The sequence below is a fragment of the Phyllobates terribilis genome, unplaced genomic scaffold, assembly GCF_046119375.1.
Source record: "Phyllobates terribilis strain yellow unplaced genomic scaffold, ASM4611937v1 Scaffold_5__5_contigs__length_657084704, whole genome shotgun sequence".
Taxonomy (NCBI): domain Eukaryota; kingdom Metazoa; phylum Chordata; class Amphibia; order Anura; family Dendrobatidae; genus Phyllobates; species Phyllobates terribilis.
Window position 1 is genome coordinate 237,830,629 of NW_027362765.1, and position 20,375 is coordinate 237,851,003.

The 20,375-nt window shown below is 46.8% G+C and overlaps 1 non-coding gene across 1 annotated transcript; it reads left to right on the forward strand.

Moving 5' to 3' along the window:
* The first annotated feature begins 1,930 nt into the window (after positions 1-1,930).
* On the forward strand, positions 1,931-2,003 carry TRNAK-CUU (transfer RNA lysine (anticodon CUU)). The gene has a single exon. It is a non-coding gene; the product is annotated as a tRNA-Lys (tRNA).
* The last annotated feature ends 18,372 nt before the right edge of the window (positions 2,004-20,375 follow it).

Below are 20,375 nucleotides of genomic sequence, written 5' to 3' on the forward strand. Positions count from 1 at the left end.
CCCTAAATTGGGACGGTACCTATACTGCCTATATTAAAAACCTTACTGTATATCAAAGTTGAAGTAATGCATATAAAAGGGTAGACAAATAGGACCGGGTCCCAACTCCAGACCACCTAGGCCCGTGGTAAGCTACATATATACCAATCAGCTCAACAAAGGGGATGCCACACCCTTAAATTGCACAGAATGCAAACAAGACAAAAAACCAAGCAATGTGAACTGAGGTCTAAGATGGTAGACATGCAAGAAATAGGAGCATGTTCACACTAGCAAAAAGAAGCAAAACCTACAAAAGACAAAAATATATCTCATACCCTACCATCATTATATATAAATGTAAAGCAAAGTTGCATAATAAATATAGGGTACTTAGTGAACTATTTTTGATCAAAAAAAGTATACAAGCCGTCCCACCAGCGGCAAGGTGACCCTAAATTGGGACGGTACCTATACTGCCTATATTAAAAACCTTACTGTATATCAAAGTTGAAGTAATGCATATAAAAGGGTAGACAAATAGGACCGGGTCCCAACTCCAGACCACCTAGGCCCGTGGTAAGCTACATATATACCAATCAGCTCAACAAAGGGGATGCCACACCCTTAAATTGCACAGAATGCAAACAAGACAAAAAACCAAGCAATGTGAACTGAGGTCTAAGATGGTAGACATGCAAGAAATAGGAGCATGTTCACACTAGCAAAAAGAAGCAAAACCTACAAAAGACAGAAATATATCTCATACCCTACCATCATTATATATAAATGTAAAGCAAAGTTGCATAATAAATATAGGGTACTTAGTGAACTATTTTTGATAAAAAAAAGTATACAAGCCATCCCACCAGCGGCAAGGTGACCCTAAATTGGGACGGTACCTATACTGCCTATTTTAAAAACCTTACTGTATATCAAAGTTGAAGTAATGCATATAAAAGGGTAGACAAATAGGACCGGGTCCCAACTCCAGACCACCTAGGCCAGTGGTAAGCTACATATATACCAATCAGCTCAACAAAGGGGATGCCACACCCTTAAATTGCACAGAATGCAAACAAGACAAAAAACCAAGCAGTGTGAACTGAGGTCTAAGATGGTAGACATGCAAGAAATAGGAGCATGTTCACACTAGCAAAAAGAAGCAAAACCTACAAAAGACAAAAATATATCTCATACCCTACCATCATTATATATAAATGTAAAGCAAAGTTGCATAATAAATATAGGGTACTTAGTGAACTATTTTTGATCAAAAAAAGTATACAAGACGTCCCACCAGCGGCAAGGTGACCCTAAATTGGGACGGTACCTATACTGCCTATATTAAAAACCTTACTGTATATCAAAGTGGGACGGCTTGTATACTTTTTTTGATCAAAAATAGTTCACTAAGTACCCTATATTTATTATGCAACTTTGCTTTACATTTATATATAATGATGGTAGGGTATGAGATTTATTTTTGTCTTTTGTAGGTTTTGCTTTATGCTAACCACTGTCAACCAAGATAACCCTTTACGAACTGCCCCCTTCTGCTTGCTACAAAACATGACAAACAGCATAGCACTGCAGGATAAAGAGCAGGGAAGGCCCAAAAGGATGGGAAGCGAAAGAAAAGCAGCAAGTGCCCAATGTTTTCGCAAGTGTCTGCAAAGTCAATGAGGGAAGAGATGCGCTGCAATGGTCAGCAAATGAGAAAAGGAGCTGTGCTGCATTGGCCAGGAATCAAACACAGAACTCCCACGTGGCAGGCAAGAATTCTACCACTGAACCACCAATGCTTGGATGAGTCCTTCATGTCAGTGGTGCCTGCCAGATCCAGGTCCCAAGATCAGACTGCCACCATCGCCCGACCTGACCACATGAAGCTCTTGCGGTGCGGTGTGGTGCGGTGTGGTGCAGTGCGGTGCATGATTGTGTGTCTGCAGCCTGGCTAGCTCAGTCGGTAGAGCATGAGACTCTTTATCTCAGGGTCGTGGGTTCGAGCCCCACATTGGGCGGTTGCTTATTGCTGCCTTTTACTACTTATGCTAACCACTGTCAACCCAGATAACCCCTTACGAACTGCTCCCTTCTGCTTGCTACAAAACATGACAAACAGCATAGCCCTGCAGGATAAAGGGCAGGGTAGGCCCAAAAGGATGGGAAGCGAAAGAAAAGCAGCAAGTGCCCAATGTTTTCGCAAGTGTCTGCAAAGTCAATGAGGGAAGAGATGCGCTGCAATGGTCAGCAAATGAGAAAAGGAGCTGTGCTGCATACATTACATTACATTAAAAGAACATAGTAACATAAAAAACGGAAAAAAACTGAATAAGGACAACAGCATAAACAAGCTCGTAGCCCATGACATATGAGTAAAGACATATGAATATGGAATAAAATAAAATAAAATAATTGCAGACAAATAATCCTATAAAGGAATAGTAGGTCTCTTAAAGCTTAGTGACATAAAAAAGTTAGAGGTTGATAAACACTCTCGACCAAGGGAGTACTTTATTCGCAGAAGGGTGGAGGGAGTGGATGGGTGTAAACAAAAGGGAAAAGGGATAAGAATAGGGACTAAGAATAGAAAGAATATCATATTAGGAGATTGATATGGTTTTCTAGGGGGGGGGGGCAAGGAAAGAATTAAACCTCCTGGCTCCGTTGGCTCCAAACTTTAGAAAATTTGGGATGGGTATAGGTTTCCCAGCTGGTGAGTTCCTCTAAGCGTCTAATCATGTTTACTTTATTTATCCATTCGGAGTGAGTAGGGGGAGATTCTTGTTTCCAATGTAGAGCGATCAGTTGTTTTGCAGAATCCAACAACAAGGGGATCAAGTCATGTTTTTTTGGCTTATAATTATCTGTTATAGAATTTCTTTAGGGGATAATGATTGTCTTATCAGTAGTGTTGAGCGAGCACTAAAATGCTCGGGTGCTCGAAGCTCGGGCCGAGCTCACTGTGATACTCGGGTGCTCGACCCGAGCAACGAGCCCAATGTTAGTCTATGGGAGACCCAAACATTTTTGCAGCGGCTCCCCCGGCAGTCTGTAGAAAGCCTAAAAAGTGCCCAAAACGATAGTGACAGTGCTCAAATGACATGGGGACAGCATGGGGATCGCCCCTGGAAGCATTTCTGACCCCCAGGTCACTGCTGTCAACAATGAGGTATTAAGCCACTTTTACAGGCTCACAATAAAACGTTCAAAAACGAAAGTGAAAGTGCTTTCCTGTGAAATATGTTAACCCCTTAACGACCATGGGTCTTTCTGTTTTTGTGTTTTCCTTTTTTGCTCCCCTTCTTCCCAGAGCCAGAACTTTTTTAATTTTCGTTCAATATGGCCATGTGAGGGCTTATTTTTTGCGGGACGAGTTGTACTTTTAAACACCATCACTGGTTTTACCATATCGTGTGCTGGAAAATGGGAAAAAAATTCCAAGTGCAGTGAAACTGCAAAAAAAATGCAATTCCACAGTTGTTTTTTGGGTCCTTTTTTTACCACGTTCACAGATTGCTAAAACTGACCTGTCATCATTATTTTCCAGGTCGTTACGAGTTCATAGACACCAAACATGTATAGGTTCTTTTTTATTTAAGTGGTGAAAAAAAAATCCAAAGCTTGCTAAAAAAAACAAAAAAAATGGCGCCATTTTCCGAGACCCTTAACTTCTCCATTTTTCGGGATCTGGGGCCACGTGAGGGCTTATTTTTTGCGTGCCGGGCTGACGTTTTTATTGATACCATTTTGGGGTAGATCCGATGTTTTTTCGCCCGTTATTGCATTTTATTGCAAAGTTGTAGCGACCAAAAAAACTTAATTCTGGCGTTTAAAATTTTTTTCTCGTTACGCCGTTTACTGATTGTATTAATTCTTCTTTTATATTGATAGATCGGGCGATTCTGAACGCGGCGATACCAAATATGTGTATGTGGTTTTTTTTTTATATATATATATTTTATTTGAATGGGGCGAAAGGGGGGTGACTTAAACTTTTATATATTTTTTATTTTTTTTATTTTTTTAAAAACTTTTTTTTACACTTTCTGCTTGCTTCTATAGTCTACAGAGGAGGCTAGAAGCAGCAGTTGTCTGATTGCTTCTACTGCATACAAGCGATGAGCAGATCGCTTGTATGCAGGAGAAATGCTCACTTGCTATGAGCGCTGTCCACTAGGTGGCGCTCATAGCAATTGAGACATGACAACCACAGGCGTCTGCTGCAGACCCTGAGTTGTCATGCCCACCCATTGGTGACCCGCGATCATGTGACGGGGTCACTGATGGGCGGGGCTTAGGACTCCCGGAAGCGCGAGTTAAATGCCACTGTCAGAGATTTAACATGTTAACAGCCGCGGGTGGATTGCGATTCCAATAATCAGCTGACATGTGCTCGCTTCAGTGCGGGCTCACCGCAGGAGCCCCCGCTGAACAGGCCTTCCCGACCTGGTGCGTACTATTACTGACCAGGTCGGAAAGGGGTTAAGGAACATCCTTTCCAGGGTAAAGACTTGTGTATAAGGTAAAATAAATAACCAAAAACAAAAATACTCCTCCACACCTTGGGCTATGTTCACAAGTAGCATTTTTTATGCGTTTTTGCACGTTTGTATTGCTTTCAACTGTGACAAATGCATTCACCGGGAAATGTCATTTTAACATTTTACAACCTTATCTGGCCATGTGTTGTATGACACATGCATACAGTGCTAAAAAGACATGGGAACAGCATGGGGAAGACCCCTGGAAGCATCTCTGACACCCAGGTCACTGCCTAAAAGTGTGCCCATCAGAAGTGATCCTTGCCGCATCAGAAGATGCAGACTTGCAACTATCCCCGTGCAAGTCCTTGTCCCAGGGCAGTGTTCAATTGTACCTCCCCCATAACTTGCAATACAAGCGCAAGTATGCAGCCAGCCACCCACCCACCCCCAGGCTGCAATACCATACTGCTAGCTTGCTTGCACTTGAAATTGGGCCTTTTAGGCATGTGGAGGTGGAATCTGGCCACCACGTCATGGCTGCATCGGTAGCCTGGTATTCATACTCAGTCCCCAGCCGCCCGGCGGCCGGGTGTACACGCTTGGTCCCCAGCCGCCAGGGGGCGGCCGGGTGTCCATACTCAGTCCCCAGCCGCCCCGCGGCCGGGTGCCCACACACAGTCCCCAGCCGCGTGGGGGTGGCCGGGTGTCCATAAACGGTCCCCAGCCGCCCCTATTTGCCCCGGTGCGCCTTATACACAAGCGCGCATACCAAAACATTACCTGTGCCCTCCCCAGTGCATTTAGTGGGAAGGACAGCCTAACCACAAACACGTGGACAAGTGAATGTGGCCAGGAATGGTCCATCTCACTGACGCCTTCACACTGGGTTAATATTGTGGAAGCCGGGACACAGTTGGACACTGGGATGCAACACGTCCTCCAGACATAGAGGATTGCGGGTCCTGGGTCAATCAGGCTTCAACACAACGTTCAGAAGGTAGACAGCAGCAGTGGTCGGCCTCCTACACAACGAGTAAATTATTCATGATCATGAGGCCATCCACCTCCTTAGCTTTCTGTTCCTTGGAATGCAAGCGCATGTATGTAGTAGCAGCTAGGCCTGAGGTGGTCAGCGTTTTGGCGCATATTCTACCTCCTTCGAGGATTGCTGGATGTTTTCCTGCTACTATCCCAGTTCTATGACTCCCGCTAAAACAAAGCTTCAGGTGATGAATGATGGATGAGGTGGTGGCAAAGGAGAAAGAGCAGGAGGAACAGGGACCATTCACATCAATATCAGGCCAGCCAACCAAACATGTCTTGTAGGATATGTTTCTGTACCAAAAGGAGCGGTTCAGCTACACAGTTATAAGGCATACAGTGAATGCAATGCCTACCAAAAATTTCGAGGCACTCCAATGCCCCTTGGAAGTGACATGGAGGTCAGAGGGCCTTAACTAAACCGTTTTTTCCATTTATAGCAACTGGGTCTCCTGTACACTGTTGGCCTAAGCAGGGAATGGAAGGCTTTCCAAAAATTATTAGGCACTGCAATGCCCCTTGAAACAGACGTGGATTACAGCGTATTAAAAACCTTCTACCCATTATTGGGGAGTGGGTCTCCCTTAGTGTTCGCCTATGCATTGAAAAGCAAAAGCTGACAATAATTAGGAGGAAATGCAATGCCCGTTGCAAGAGTCGTGGAGGTTAGAGGTAATTAAAAACAACATGTCAATGCCCCTTGGAAGAGCTGTGGAGTTGAGAGTGGTTTAACAAGATGGTTTCAATGCCCCTTAGAAGAGACGTGGAGTTCAGAGTGTTATAACAAGACAGTTTTAATGCCCCTTGGAAGAGATGTGGAGGTCACAGTAGCTTAACAAGATGGTTTTAATGCCCCTTGGAAGAGACGTGGAGTTCAGAGTGGTTTAACAAGACAGTTTTAATGCCCCTTGGAAGAGTGGTGGAGGTTACAGTGGAATAAAAAGACAATATCAATGCCCCGTGGAAGAGACGTGGAGGTCACAGTAGCTTAACAAGACGGTTTTAATGCCCCTTGGAAGAGTGGTGGAGGTCGCAGTGGAATAAAAAGACAATATCAATGCCCCTTGGAAGAGTGGTGGAGGTTGCAGTGGAATAAAAAGACAATGTCAACGCCCTGTGGAAGAGACGTGGAGGTCACAGTAGCTTAACAAGACGCTTTTAATGCCCCTTGGAAGAGTGGTGGAGGTCGCAGTGGAATAAAAAGACAATATTAACGACCCTTGAAAGAGACGTGGAGGTCACAGTAGCTTAACAAGATGATTTTAATGCCCCTTACAAGAGCCATGCAGTACAGCATATTAAAAACATTATTCCCATTATTGGGGAGTGGGTCTCCCATAGTCTTTGCCTATGCCTTCCAAGCAAAAGCTGCCAAAAATTAGGAAGGGGGAACTTGCAATGTCCCTTACAAGAACCATGCAGTACAGCATATTAAAAACATTATTCCCATTATTGGGGAGTGGGTCTCCCATAGTCTTTGCCTATGCCTTCCAAGCAAAAGCTGCCAAAAATTAGGACAGAGGAACTTGCAATGCTGGCAACATGGACCACGGTCACCCTGGTGGTATAGTGGTCGTGGAGGCTGAGGATAAGGAGAAGAGCAAAAAACAGCCGAAATGAGGAAGCGTATACCCATGTGTGGGTGTGAAGCGATGCATGGGAATACACCTCCCGAAATAACACAGTGGATTTGACTTTATGTTACTCTGCTGTCATTTGGTGGTGATGAGAAGTCTGGCCCAATCCAGCCCTTGTTCATTTTGATAAGGGTCAGCTTGTCAGCATTGTCAGTTAACAGGCAAGTGCGCTTATCAGTTATAATTCCCCCAGCGGCACTAAAAACACGCTCCGATAACACGCTAGCGGCAGGGCAGGCCAGGACCTCCAAGGCATACAGAGTGAGTTCATTCCAAGTGTCCAGCTTGGATACCCAATAATTAAAAGGCACAGAGGAATCACGGAGGACGCTGGTACTCCCTCACCATCTTTTGAAACTTTCCACTCCTTGTGAGAGTACCCTGCGCCTCAGGGCCTGTAACCTGGGCAGGTCTCAGAAAACTGTCCTAGAACATTGATAGTGTTCCCCTACCTCTGCTGGATTGGAGTTGCGTCTCTCTCGCCTGTATGCCTTAGTTGGGCAGCGAACTGTGACCTCTGCCGCTACCGTGTTCAGATGGGAATTTTTTTAATAGTTCTGCAGCAAGGGCCTTCTTGTACTGCCCCATTTTTGTAGACCTCTCCAACTCAGGAATAAGAGAGTGAAAGTTCTCCTTGTAGAGGGGGTCTAAAAGTGTCATCAACCAGTAATGACTGTCACCCAACATTTTGACAATGCGAGGATCACGGTTAAGGCAGCGTAACATAAAGTCAGCCATGGGTGCCAGACTGGTAACGGGCAAGACTTCCGTGTCCTCACCAACATGACGACTGATAGTGTTGAGCGATCACTAAAATGCTCGGGTGCTCGAAGCTCGGGCCGAGCTTACCGTGATACTCGGGTGCTCGACCCGAGCAACGAACCCAATGTTAGTCTATGAGAGACCCGAGCATTTTTGCGGCAGCACCCCCGGCAGTCTGTAGAAAGCCTAAAAAGTGCCCAAAACGATAGTGACAGTGCTCAAAAGACATGGGGGCAGCATGGGGATCGCCCCTGGAAGCATTTCTGACCCCCAGGTCACTGCTGTCAACAACGTGGTCAGAGGTATTAAGCCACTTTTGCGGGCTCACAATAAAACGTTCAAAAACGAAACTGAAACGGTTTTCCTGTGAAATATGTTAAGGAATTTCCTTTCCAGGGTAAAAACTTGTGTATAAGGTAAAATAAATAACCAAAAACAAAAATACTCCTCCACACCTTGGGCTATGTTCACAAGTAGCATTTTTCATGCGTTTTTGCACTTTTGTATTGCTTTCAACCGTGACAAATGCGTTCACCGGGAAATGTAATTTTAACATTTTACAACCTTATCTGGCCATGTGCTGTGTGACACATGCATACAGTGCTGAAAAGACAAGGGATCAGCATGGGGAAGACCCCTGGAAGCATCTCTGACCCCCAGGTCACTGTCTAAAAGTGTGCCCATCAGAAGTGATCCTTGCCGCATCAGAAGATGCAGACTTGCAACTATCCCCGTGCAAGTCCTTGTCTCAGGGCAGTGTTCAATTGTACCTCCCCAATTCCTTGCAATGCAAGCGAAAATATGCAGCCAACCACCCACCCACCCGCAGGCTGCAATACCATACTGCTAGCTTTCACTTGAAATGGGGCCTTTTAGTTTGGAGGAGGCCGAAGCTGGCCACTACCTCATGGCCGCTTCGGCAGCGAGGTATCCATACTCTGTCCCCAGCCGCCCGGCGGCCGGGTGTCCACGCTCGGTCCCCAGCTGCCAGGTGGCGGCCAGGTGTCCATACTCGGTCCCCAGCCGTCCTGATTTCTCCTGTCACCTTCCCCCACACTTTTCTTAGCCTGGCCTGCTTTAGGGCAGCATTGGACGAGCCCACCAGAGAACCAGACTCCTCCGGTGGGCCCTGGCTTCTCCATCAGGGGAGTTGAGAGTGCCTAGGTGAGGAGCATGATGATGATGATAGAAGTTAGCATCTGCTTTGTTTTCTTGGAATGCAAGCGCATGTATGTAGTAGCGGCTAGGCCTGAGGTGGTCCGCGTTTTGGCGCATATCCTACCTCCTCCGAGGATTGCTGGATGTTTTCCTGCTACTATCCCAGTTCTATGACTCCCGTTAAAACAAAGCTTCAGGTGATAAATGATGGATGAGGTGGTGGCAAAGGAGAAAGAGCAGGAGGAACAGGGACCATTCACATCAATATCAGGCCAGTCAACCAGATATGTCTTGTAGGATATGTTTCTGTAACAAAAGGGGCGGTTTGGCTACACAGTTATAGGGCATACAGTGAGTGCAATGCCTACCAAAAATTTCCAGCCACTTCAATGCCCCTTGGAAATGACATGGAGGTCAGAGGGCGTTAACTAAACCTTTTTTTCGATTTATAGCAACTGGGTCTCCCATGCACTGTTGGCCTAAGCAGTGAAAGGAAGGCTTTCCAAAAATTATGAGGAATTGCAATGCCCCTTAGAAGAGCCATGTGTGGCACCCCATGGGTCTGGTCACCACAGTAATAGAGATATTACGTCGGAGAGCAAGTGGGAGGTTTCCTGGTCAGGATCCCTTAAACATGCAACATCCTCCTGCCCCAGTCCTGGGAGGGGAGAATTCTGCCCTTATAAACTGGATCTGGGGCGTGGTTGAGTGAGTCAGAGAACAGTCAGAGTCAGAGTGAGAGCAAGGGAAAGTAACAGCAAGGAGCTCTGTAGGAGCTAGGAGCTAAAGACCAGGGGCTGGAAGCTGAGCAGAGCTCGCCCTGGCAGAAGACAATAGGAACCGGACACAGGAGTCTGAAGCTGTGAGGACTTATATATCCAGCAGCAGAAACCAGCCGGCAGGGGATTTCAGGTCATCTGGCCATAGAAGCCCGGAGGCTCAGTCACAAGCAAGGGACCAGCACCGCCGTCGTGGAGTGGAGGCTAACAGAAGGCCCCAAGTCACCAGCCATACGGGTGAGCACTACACGGTACACTCTGGGACGTGGGCTACTTCTATCCGCTTACAGCAAGGTAGCCAGGAAGAGTGCAGACAGACGGGGAGGCCTACAACTCCACCTGGCCAGGGGAACTCCTGCTTGCTCACAGACTGACCAGGCCTCTTATGCTAGCCAGTACTCCCGGGAGGGTCTACCTTATAATCATCAATAAAGACCCTGAACTGCACTGCAAAGACTCTGAGTCGTTCCTGCTGCGCTCGTGCACCATCACCCCCATCATCCACACTCACTGCCCTGAGGCTATACTCCTCCCAAGGGGAGTTATCCCATTCTATGCTGCGCACACAACACCAGCCTCAGCGGTCTGCCTTGCAGCGGTGGTACTCCCTGACCGCAATCCACGGGTGGCGCAGTTGGACAATTCACCTCAAAACCTAAGAAAGACTGCCACTGGTTTGACCAGCCTGAGCCACGGGACCGGGTCACCGCCACGGAGACTACAGACCCCAGAGACCCGGCACCGGGTATCCCACACACGTGTACACACGGCCCAGGGGGCGCGTCACATGCAGTACAGCATATTACAAACATAAGTCCCATTATTGGGGAGTGGGTGTCCCATAGTATTTTCTTATGCCTTGCAAGCAAAAGCTGCCAAAAATTAGGACGGAGCAACTTGCAATGCCCCTTACAAGAGCCATGCAGTACAGCACATTACAAACATAAGTCCCATTATTGGGGAGTGGGTCTCCCATAGTATTTGCTTATGCCTTGCAAGCAAAAGCTGCCAAAAATTAGGACGGAGCAACTTGCAATGCCCCTTACAAGAGCCATGCAGTACAGCATATTACAAACATAAGTCCCATTATTGGGGAGTGGGTCTCCCATAGTATTTGCTTATGCTTTCCCAGCAAAAGCTGCCAAAAATTAGGACGGAGCAACTTGCCATGCCCCTTACAAGAGCCATGCAGTACAGCATATTACAAACATAAGTTCCATTATTGGGGAGTGGGTCTCCCATAGTATTTGCTTATGCTTTCCCAGCAAAAGCTGCCAAAAATTAGGACGGAGCAACTTGCAATGCCCCTTACAAGAGCCATGCAGTACAGCATATTACAAACATAAGTCCCATTATTGGGGAGTGGGTGTCCCATAGTATTTGCTTATGCCTTGCAAGCAAAAGCTGCCAAAAATTAGGACGGAGCAACTTGCAATGCCCCTTACAAGAGCCATGCAGTACAGCATATTACAAACATAAGTCCCATTATTGGGGAGTGGGTCTCCCATAGTATTTGCTTATGCTTTCCCAGCAAAAGCTGCCAAAAATTAGGATGGAGCAACTTGCAATGCCCCTTACAAGAGCCATGCAGTACAGCATATTACAAACATAGGTCCCATTATTGGGGAGTGGGTGTCCCATGGTATTTGCTTATGCTTTCCCAGCAAAAGCTGCCAAAAATTAGGACGGAGGAACTTGCAATGCTGGCACCCTGGTGGTATAGTGGTGGTGGAGGCTGAGGATAAGGAGAAGAAGATTAAACAGCCGAAAAGTGGAAGCGTATACCCATGTGTTGGTGTGAAGCGGTGCATGTGAATACACCTCCCGAAATAACACAGTGGATTTAACTTTATGTTACTCTGCTGTCATTTGGTGGTGATGAGAAGTCTGGCCCAATCCAGCCCTTGTTCATTTTGATAAGGGTCAGCTTGTCAGCATTGTCAGTTGACAGGCGAGTGCGCTTATCAATTATAATTCCCCCAGCGGCACTAAAAACACGCTCCGATAACACGCTAGCGGCAGGGCAGGCCAGGACCTCCAAGGCGTACAGAGCGAGTTCATTCCAAGTGTCCAGATTGGATACCCAATAATTAAAAGGCACAGAGGAATCACGGAGGACGCTGGTACGATCGGCAAGGTACTCCCTCACCATCTTTTGAAACTTTCCACTCCTTGTGAGAGTACCCCGCGCCTCAGGGCCTATAAGCTGGGCGGGTGTCAGAAAACTGTCCCAGAACATTGACAGTGTTCCCCTGCCTCTGCTGGATTGGAGTTGCATCTCTCTCGCCTGTATGCCTTGGTTGGGCAACGAACTGTGACCTCTGCCGCTAGCGTGTTCAGATGGGAATTTTTTTAAGAGTTCTGCAGCAAGGGCCTTCTGGTATTGCCCCATTTTTGTAGATCTCTCCACCTCAGGATTAAAAGAGTGAAAGTTCTCCTTGTAGCGGGGGTCTACAAGTGTCATCAACCAGTAATGACTGTCACCCAACATTTTGACAACGCGAGGGTCACGGTTAAGGCAGCGTAACATAAAGTCAGCCATGCATGCCAGACTGGTAACGAGCAAGATTTCCGTGTCCTCACCAAGATGACGACTGACCATGCTCTCCTCCTCCTCTTCCTCCTCCCCTCTGTCCTCAGGCCACCCACGCTGAACCGACGGTATGACACTTGTACAGGTACTACCGTCTACAACACATGATAGCAGCTCCTGTTCTTCCTCCTCCTCCTCCTCCTCCTCTCCCTCATTGTCCCCCAATGCACATTGGGATGAGATGAGGCTGGGCTGTGTGTAATCGCCCGCTACGGCTTCTTGATCCATCTCATCATACTCTGGCTGCAATGCCTCCTCTTTAATTCTCTGCAGAGAGCGTTGCAAAAGACAGACAAGTGGGATGCTGACACTAATGATGGCGTCATCGCCACTCACCATCTTGGTGGCCTCCTCAAAGTTTGTCAGGATGGTACATATGTCAGACATCCAGGTCCACTCCTGAGGTCTTATGTGTGGAGTCTGACCTGAATATTGACGGCCTTGTTGCAGCTGGTACTCCACAACTGCTCTCTTCTGCTAACAAATCCTTTGCAACATGTGGAGGGTAGAGTTCCAACGTGTGGGGACATCACACACCAGTCGGTGTGCCGGAAGCTGCAAATGCTGCTGCAACACAGCAAGGGCGTCGGAAGCTGTAGCCGACTTGCGAAAATGAGCTGACAGGCGGCGTACTTTCACGAGCAGATCTGGCAACTCGGGGTACGATTTAAGAAACTGCTGAACCACGAGGTTAAGCACATGAGCCAGGCATGGTACGTGTGTGATCTCACCTCGCCTCAGAGCAGCCACCAGGTTACGGCCATTGTCACACACAACCATGCCGGAATGTAGGTTCAGCGGTCTCAGCCACAGATCTGCCTGCTCTTTCACAGCTGTCCACAACTCACAAGCAGTGTGAGGTTTATCACCTAAGCTTATGAGTTTCAGCACAGCCTGTTGCCACTTGGCGGAGGCAGTGCTGCAATACTTGCAGCTTGTAACTGATGTGGTGATATCTGAGATGGAGGCTGAACATGAGGAGGAGGAGGAGGAGGATGCGCAGGAGCTGTACACTGTGGGGGCAACTCTGACTGACATAGGGCCCGCAATCCTCGGTGTGGGGAGGATGTGTTCCGTCCCAAGGTCAGACTGGGTCCCGGCTTCCACTATGTTTACCCAGTGTGCCGTCAGAGAGATGTACCGTCCCTGGCCACAAGCACTTGTCCACGTGTCCGTTGTCAGGTGGACTCTCCCTGTAACTGCGTTGTTGAGGGCACGGCAGATGCTTTGGGACTAGAGATGAGCGTTGTTCTACTCGAACTGTTCGCCAATCTCAAATTTGAGCTGTTTTGGGCGGTGTTCGAGCCGTTCGGCGAACACGAACAATTTGAGAAAAATTCGGCTGTTCGAGGTTATGTTCGATAACTGTTCGTGCACCAAAATCATAACTGGATTTTTTCTCAGTAATGATGAAAATTAATGTTAATACGCAGTTTGAGTGTACAGCGGGGTGGGGGGAGGGGCAGGGGATGGATCTCTGCAGGAACAATGAAGATCTCCATTTTTTTTGCTCTTTCCCGCATTTGCAGTGGGGAGGTGCAATCTGTCAGCCTATCAGCAGCGCACACACGGAGCGAAGTGCTTTTTTTCACACAAGCAAGGGCATGTGTCATTGGCAGTGTATGTCACATGTCCTTGCCCTATAAGACCAAGCCATTTTCCCCGTCGCCACCATTTTCTCACTGCTGCAGCTGCGTGTTAGACGGCACCGCTGTTGCTGTGTGCGCCATACCTTGTTAATTTCAAGCCAATTTTCGCACAAATATACAGATAGCTTGGGAGTAGGGAATAGTTGTGATTGCAGTCCTTTTAAGGACTAGGTTACAGCATTTCCTACGACTTTTATCAGGGAGGTCTGTGCTCTTAAATAGATAGGTTGCGGGAGTAAAGACTAATTGTAATTGGAGTCCTTTTCAGGACTAGGTTACATCAGTTCCTATCAGTTTTTGCCAGGCAGGTCTGTGCCAGTGCTGTGCAAGTTTTTTTCACAGCATTTGGCTGAATCTAGCAAAGCTAATCCTTTTTGGCCTATTGCAGAGTGTGTTAGTCAGTGGAGTAGCCTATCTGTGTTGCAAGATATAACACCTGTGTATAGAATACCAATTTTTTTACTGCACCTAGTGAAGTAAAATCTTTTGGGCATAGCATCATTCTATTAGTCCATCTATACTGACCTTCATCAGGTTGCAAACTGAATATAATTTTTTTCTGCATCTAGCTCTGAAAAAATAGTTGGGCTTCTAGCAGTGTGTGGGACTTCGTCTATTAGTCCATCTATACTGACGTCCATCAGGTTGCAAATTAAAAATAATTTTTTTCTGCATCTAGCTCTGAAAAAATATTTGGGCTTCTAGCAGTGTGTGGGACTTGGTCTATTAGTCCATCTATACTGACCTCCATCAGGTTGCAAATTAAAAATAATTTTTTTCTTCATTTAGCTCTGAAAAAATATTTGGGCTTCTAGCAGTGTGTGGGACTTGTTCTATTAGTCCTTCTATACTGACCTCCAGCAGGTTGCAAATTGAATATAATTTTTTTCTGCATCTAGCTCTGAAAAAATAGTTGGGCTTCTAGCGGTGTGTGGGACTTGGTCTATTAGTCCATCTATACTGACCTCCATCAGGTTGCAAATTAAAAATATTTTTTTTCTGCATCTAGCTCTGAAAAAATATTTGGGCTTCTAGCAGTGTGTGGGACTTGGTCTATTAGTCCATCTATACTGACCTCCATCAGGTTGCAAATTAAAAATAATTTTTTTCTGCATCTAGCTCTGAAAAAATAGTTGGGCTTCTAGCGGTGTGTGGGACTTGGTCTATTAGTCCATCTATACTGACCTCCATCAGGTTGCAAATTAAAAATAATTTTTTTCTGCATCTAGCTCTGAAAAAATATTTGGGCTTCTAGCAGTGTGTGGGACTTGGTCTATTAGTCCATCTATACTGACCTCCATCAGGTTGCAAATTAAAAATAATTTTTTTCTGCATCTAGCTCTGAAAAAATATTTGGGCTTCTAGCAGTGTGTGGGACTTGGTCTATTAGTCCATCTATACTGACCTCCATCAGGTTGCAAATTAAAAATAATTTTTTTCTGCATCTAGCTCTGAAAAAATATTTGAGCTTCTAGCAGTGTGTGGGACTTGGTCTATTAGTCCATCTATACTGACCTCCATCAGGTTGCAAATTAAAAATAATTTTTTTCTTCATTTAGCTCTGAAAAAATATTTGGGCTTCTAGCAGTGTGTGGGACTTGGTCTATTAGTCCATCTATACTGACCTCCATCAGGTTGCAAATTAAAAATAATTTTTTTCTGCATCTAGCTCTGAAAAAATATTTGGGCTTCTAGCAGTGTGTGGGACTTGGTCTATTAGTCCATCTATACTGACCTCCATCAGGTTGCAAATTAAAAATAATTTTTTTCTGCATATACCTCTGAAAAAATATTGGGCTTCTAGCTGTGTGTGGGACTTGTTGTATTAGTCCATCTATACTGACCTCCATCAGGTTGCAAATTGAATATAATTTTTTTCTGCATCTAACCCAGCCAATAGTTTTGGCCTAATACCACAGTTTGGCCACTCAGCTCTGCTCGGTTACCATCCATTGTTTTTTTGTGCAAACAACTCCAGAGTTGTGAATTAGTTAACCACCAAAATGAGTGGAAAAAGGCCTGCTGCTGGTGGAAAGGGGAATAGGCGTGTTGGGAAGGGGAAAAAAGGTTGTGTCCGTGGGGTAGGTGTTAAAGCAACAGTAACATCTGCAGAAGAAAGACCATCTTCCAGCCAAACTAAAATGTCTACTTCTTTTAGCGGACAATGTGATAAGATCCCTTTCTTACGGCCACGCCAATCGCTACAAATTCCAGATGAGGCACAAAAACAGCAGGTGCTTCAACGGATATCAAGTGCTCCTTTAAGTGGGCTCTCCTCCACATCAACTTCAACATCACAAATACTCCAGTCCTCAAAGGTGTCACCCAAATCGCACTTGCTTCCTCACAGCTCCCAAATCTCCAGCTGCCCGTCTGAGTATGAGGTAGAACAGATGGTTGAGTCTGCAGAGCTGTTTACTCATACTATAGCCTGGGAATCAGAGGTCGACTCCAGCGCTTCTGTGAATCCAGACGAGGAAATGATCTGCACTGATGCCCAGAATCTTTATGAGTCGCATCCAGGACCAGACGCAGAAGGTTCTGACCATAATGTAGACCCTCATTCCCAAACTGTAACTCCTGTTGGTGGAGACAATGAGGAAGACGATGATAAGACTCAAATACCTGATTGGAGCGACAACTTTAGTTTTTTGTCAGGGCAGGAACAGGTTGGCTCTGAGGACGACGGGTGTGATAACGCACAGGGTGATGATGATGAGGTCGGAGATCCCACTTACTGTCAACCCACAGTCAGCCAAGAGATGAGGTCAGCAGAGGAGGTGGAGGAAGATGCTAGTGACGACGAGGTCAGGTTGCGCCTTCCTGGACAGAGACGTAGTACTGGAAGCACGTCAACAACTGCATCCTCAAACACAACTCTGCCTCTCACCACAAGTCGTGGTGGCTCTTCAGGTCGCATGGGTGCTAAGCCTTGCATAGCCTGGGCATTTTTTCAGATCAATAAAGATGACCCAACTCGTGTTATCTGTAACATTTGTCAGCAAAAGCTAAGTAGAGGCCAAAAAATACATAGTTTGAGTACTTCATGCATGAACCGGCACATGGACATGAAGCATAAGTTGCAGTGGGAAGCTCAGTGTGCTACAATGCGGCCTAGCCGGCCGGGCCAATCACCGTCTGCCATATCTTGTGCATCCGCGGCCTCTTCATCCTCTGTGACTGGGGGGACAGCAGTCACACCTGTTTTGGGGCGCAGACCTGCCACCTCTTTACCCGCAACAGCCAGCGTGATTGGCAGGTCATCATTTTCTTTGGAGGTGGTAACACCAGCTGGTGTTGAGCGCTGTCCGACATCGATAGCACCACCTTTAGATCAAGGCAACCTAACATGTCCGCCTGCATCTTCCTCACAGACCGGCAGTTTGCCAGGGACACCCTTATCAACCCCGTCTAAGCACAATAGCCAGCCCTCGGTCCCTCAGATGTGGACAAGTAAAAGACCATTTCCTCCTAGCCATGAGAAAGCTAAGAGGTTGAATTTCACCATCTGCAAGCTCTTGGCTACAGAAATGCTGCCTTTCCGCCTGGTGGACACAGAGGATTTTCGAGACCTTATGTCCGTCGCAGTGCCCCAGTACCAGATGCCCAGTCGGCACTACTTCTCAAAGAAAGGTGTGCCTGCGCTCCACCAGCATGTCGCACACAACATCACCGCTTCTTTGAGAAACTCTGTGTGTGACAGGGTGCATTTCACCACAGACACTTGGACGAGTAGGCATGGACAGGGGCGTTACATGTCGCTGACTGGGCACTGGGTAACTATGGTGACAGCAGGACAAGGGGCTGCTGTCCAAGTCTTGCCGTCCCCACGAGTTGTGCGTCAATCCTCTTTATGTCAAAGTTCCTCCACTGCTTCTGCCTCCTCAACCTCCTCTCGGTCTTCCACCTGCACCCAAAGCCTGTCTGGTCATGCCACAAGCTTTCTAACTGCGCAGAAGGGATCCTGCACACCTCCTTACTATGCTGGCAGTAGGGCTCAACGTCATCAGGCGGTTTTTACATTGAAATGTCTGGGAAATGTGAGTCTCACAGCTGAGGAGTTGTGGTCAGCTCTGGAGAACCAATTTCATGAATGGTTGTCTCCACTGGACCTGAAACCAGGGAAGGCCGTGTGCGACAATGCTGCAAACCTGGGTGCGGCCCTTCGCCGGGGCAATGTCACACACGTGCCTTGTATGGCTCACGTGTTGAACCTGGTTGTCCAGCAATTTTTAGCCCACTATCCCAGACTAGATGGCCTTCTGCAGAGGGCACGGTCGCTGTGTGCTCACTTCCGCCGTTCGCATCCCGCAGCTCAGCGACTTACATCTCTACAGAAGTCGTTGGGCCTGCCACTTCACCGGCTAAAATGCGATGTGCCTACCCGGTGGAATTCAACTCTGCACATGTTGCAGCGACTGTGGCAGCACCGACAAGCCCTGGTGCAATACGTTCTGACGTATAGCCTGGGCCAACGAGATTCAGAGGTGGGGCAAATCACGCTGGAGGAGTGGTCTCAGATCAGGGACCTATGCACCCTTCTGCACAGTTTTGAAATGGCGACGAAGATGTTTAGTGCTGACGATGCCATTATCAGCATGACTATTCCGGTGATTTACATGCTGGAGCACATGTTAAACAGAATTCGGAGTCAGGTGGTGGCACAAGAGGAGGTGGAGGAAGTAGAGGAGGAGGAGTTGTATGCGGAAGGGCTAACATCTGCAAGGTCCAGACGGTCGGCAGCACCAAGGCGGCAGGCATGTGAGGGTGGGGGAGATGGTTTTACCAGGGCGCATGGTAGCAGCCAAACTAGTGAGGAAGGTGCAGGAGCCCAGGAAGAAGTGGAGGACGAACTGATGGAAGACTCATCAGATGAGGGAGACCTTGATCACATTTCTGTTGTGCGAGGTTGGGGGGAGAGGACAGAGGAAGGAAGCATGATTGTTACCTCGCCACCAACACAACAGGGACTTGGTGCTCCTGGATGCGCAACACACATGAGTGCCTTCTTGCTGCACTACCTGCAACATGACCCTCGAATTGTGAGAATTAGAAATAATCCTGACTACTGGGTTGCCACACTGTTAGATCCCCGGTACAAAAGTAAATTTGCAGAAATTATTCCTGCCATAGAAAGGGATGCACGCATGCAGGAGTATCAGCAGAGACTGTTGCAGAATCTTACATGTGCTTTTCCACAAAATACCAGTGGTGCACGTAGTGAATCTCACAGTTCCAACTTGCCAACCGTGGGACCGTCAAGTGTTCAGCACTCAAACCGTAACAGAACCACAGTATCTGCTGGTAACATCAATTTTGCAGAATCATTTCACCACTTTTTTAGCCCATCCTTTGCAAGGCCACAGGAGACAAGAAGTCTGACACATAGTCAACGCCTAGAGACGATGGTACAGGAGTATCTCCAAGTAAACATTGAAGCCACGACTGTGTCACTGGACCCTTGCTCTTTTTGGGCTTCCAATCTGGATAAATGGCCGGAGCTAGCCACTTACGCCTTGGAGATCTTGTCATGCCCCGCAGCCAGCGTTCTGTCTGAACGTGTGTTCAGCGCTGCTGGTGGTGTGCTGACAGATAAGCGCACGCGGCTCTCCACTGATAATGTAGACAGACTCACGTTCATAAAGATGAACAAATCATGGATCCGAAACGACTTTTCTACCCCTGTGTCATCCTGGGGAGAGTAAAAGCTTGATGATTGGTTAAAATCACCCTACCAACCGTTTTAAGCTTTCAAATTACTAATCATGTTTATCTGTATCTTGACTGGAAAATAATTTGGGCTTTGTAGCAGTGTGCAGCACTGATCCTATTAGGCCATCTATACTAAAGCTTCACCAGATTTAAAATTAAAAATAATTTTTAGCTGCATCTAGCCCGGAAAATAATTTTGGGGCTCCGAGATGCGCAAGGCACATAAGTGCCTTCTTGCTGCACTACCTGCAGCATGACCCTCATATTGTCAGAATTCGAAGTAATCATGACTACTGGGTTGCCACACTCTTAGATCCCCCAAACTTTTCGATCAACCTTTTCATTTTAATAAAGACCAAAAAAATGGTCATTTTTGAAATTATAAGCATTAGCAGGTTGTTAGAAACTGAAATCAAACAGTTTTCAACTCAAAACTTTATTCTAGGTGATGTTACATTTTCACATAGGACCCCTTGTTCGAAAGGAGCTTCTGAACTCTCTCGTCCATTGAATTTGTCAGGTTTTGGATGGTTTCTGCTTCAATTGTTTTGCATGAGGACAGAATACCCTCCCAG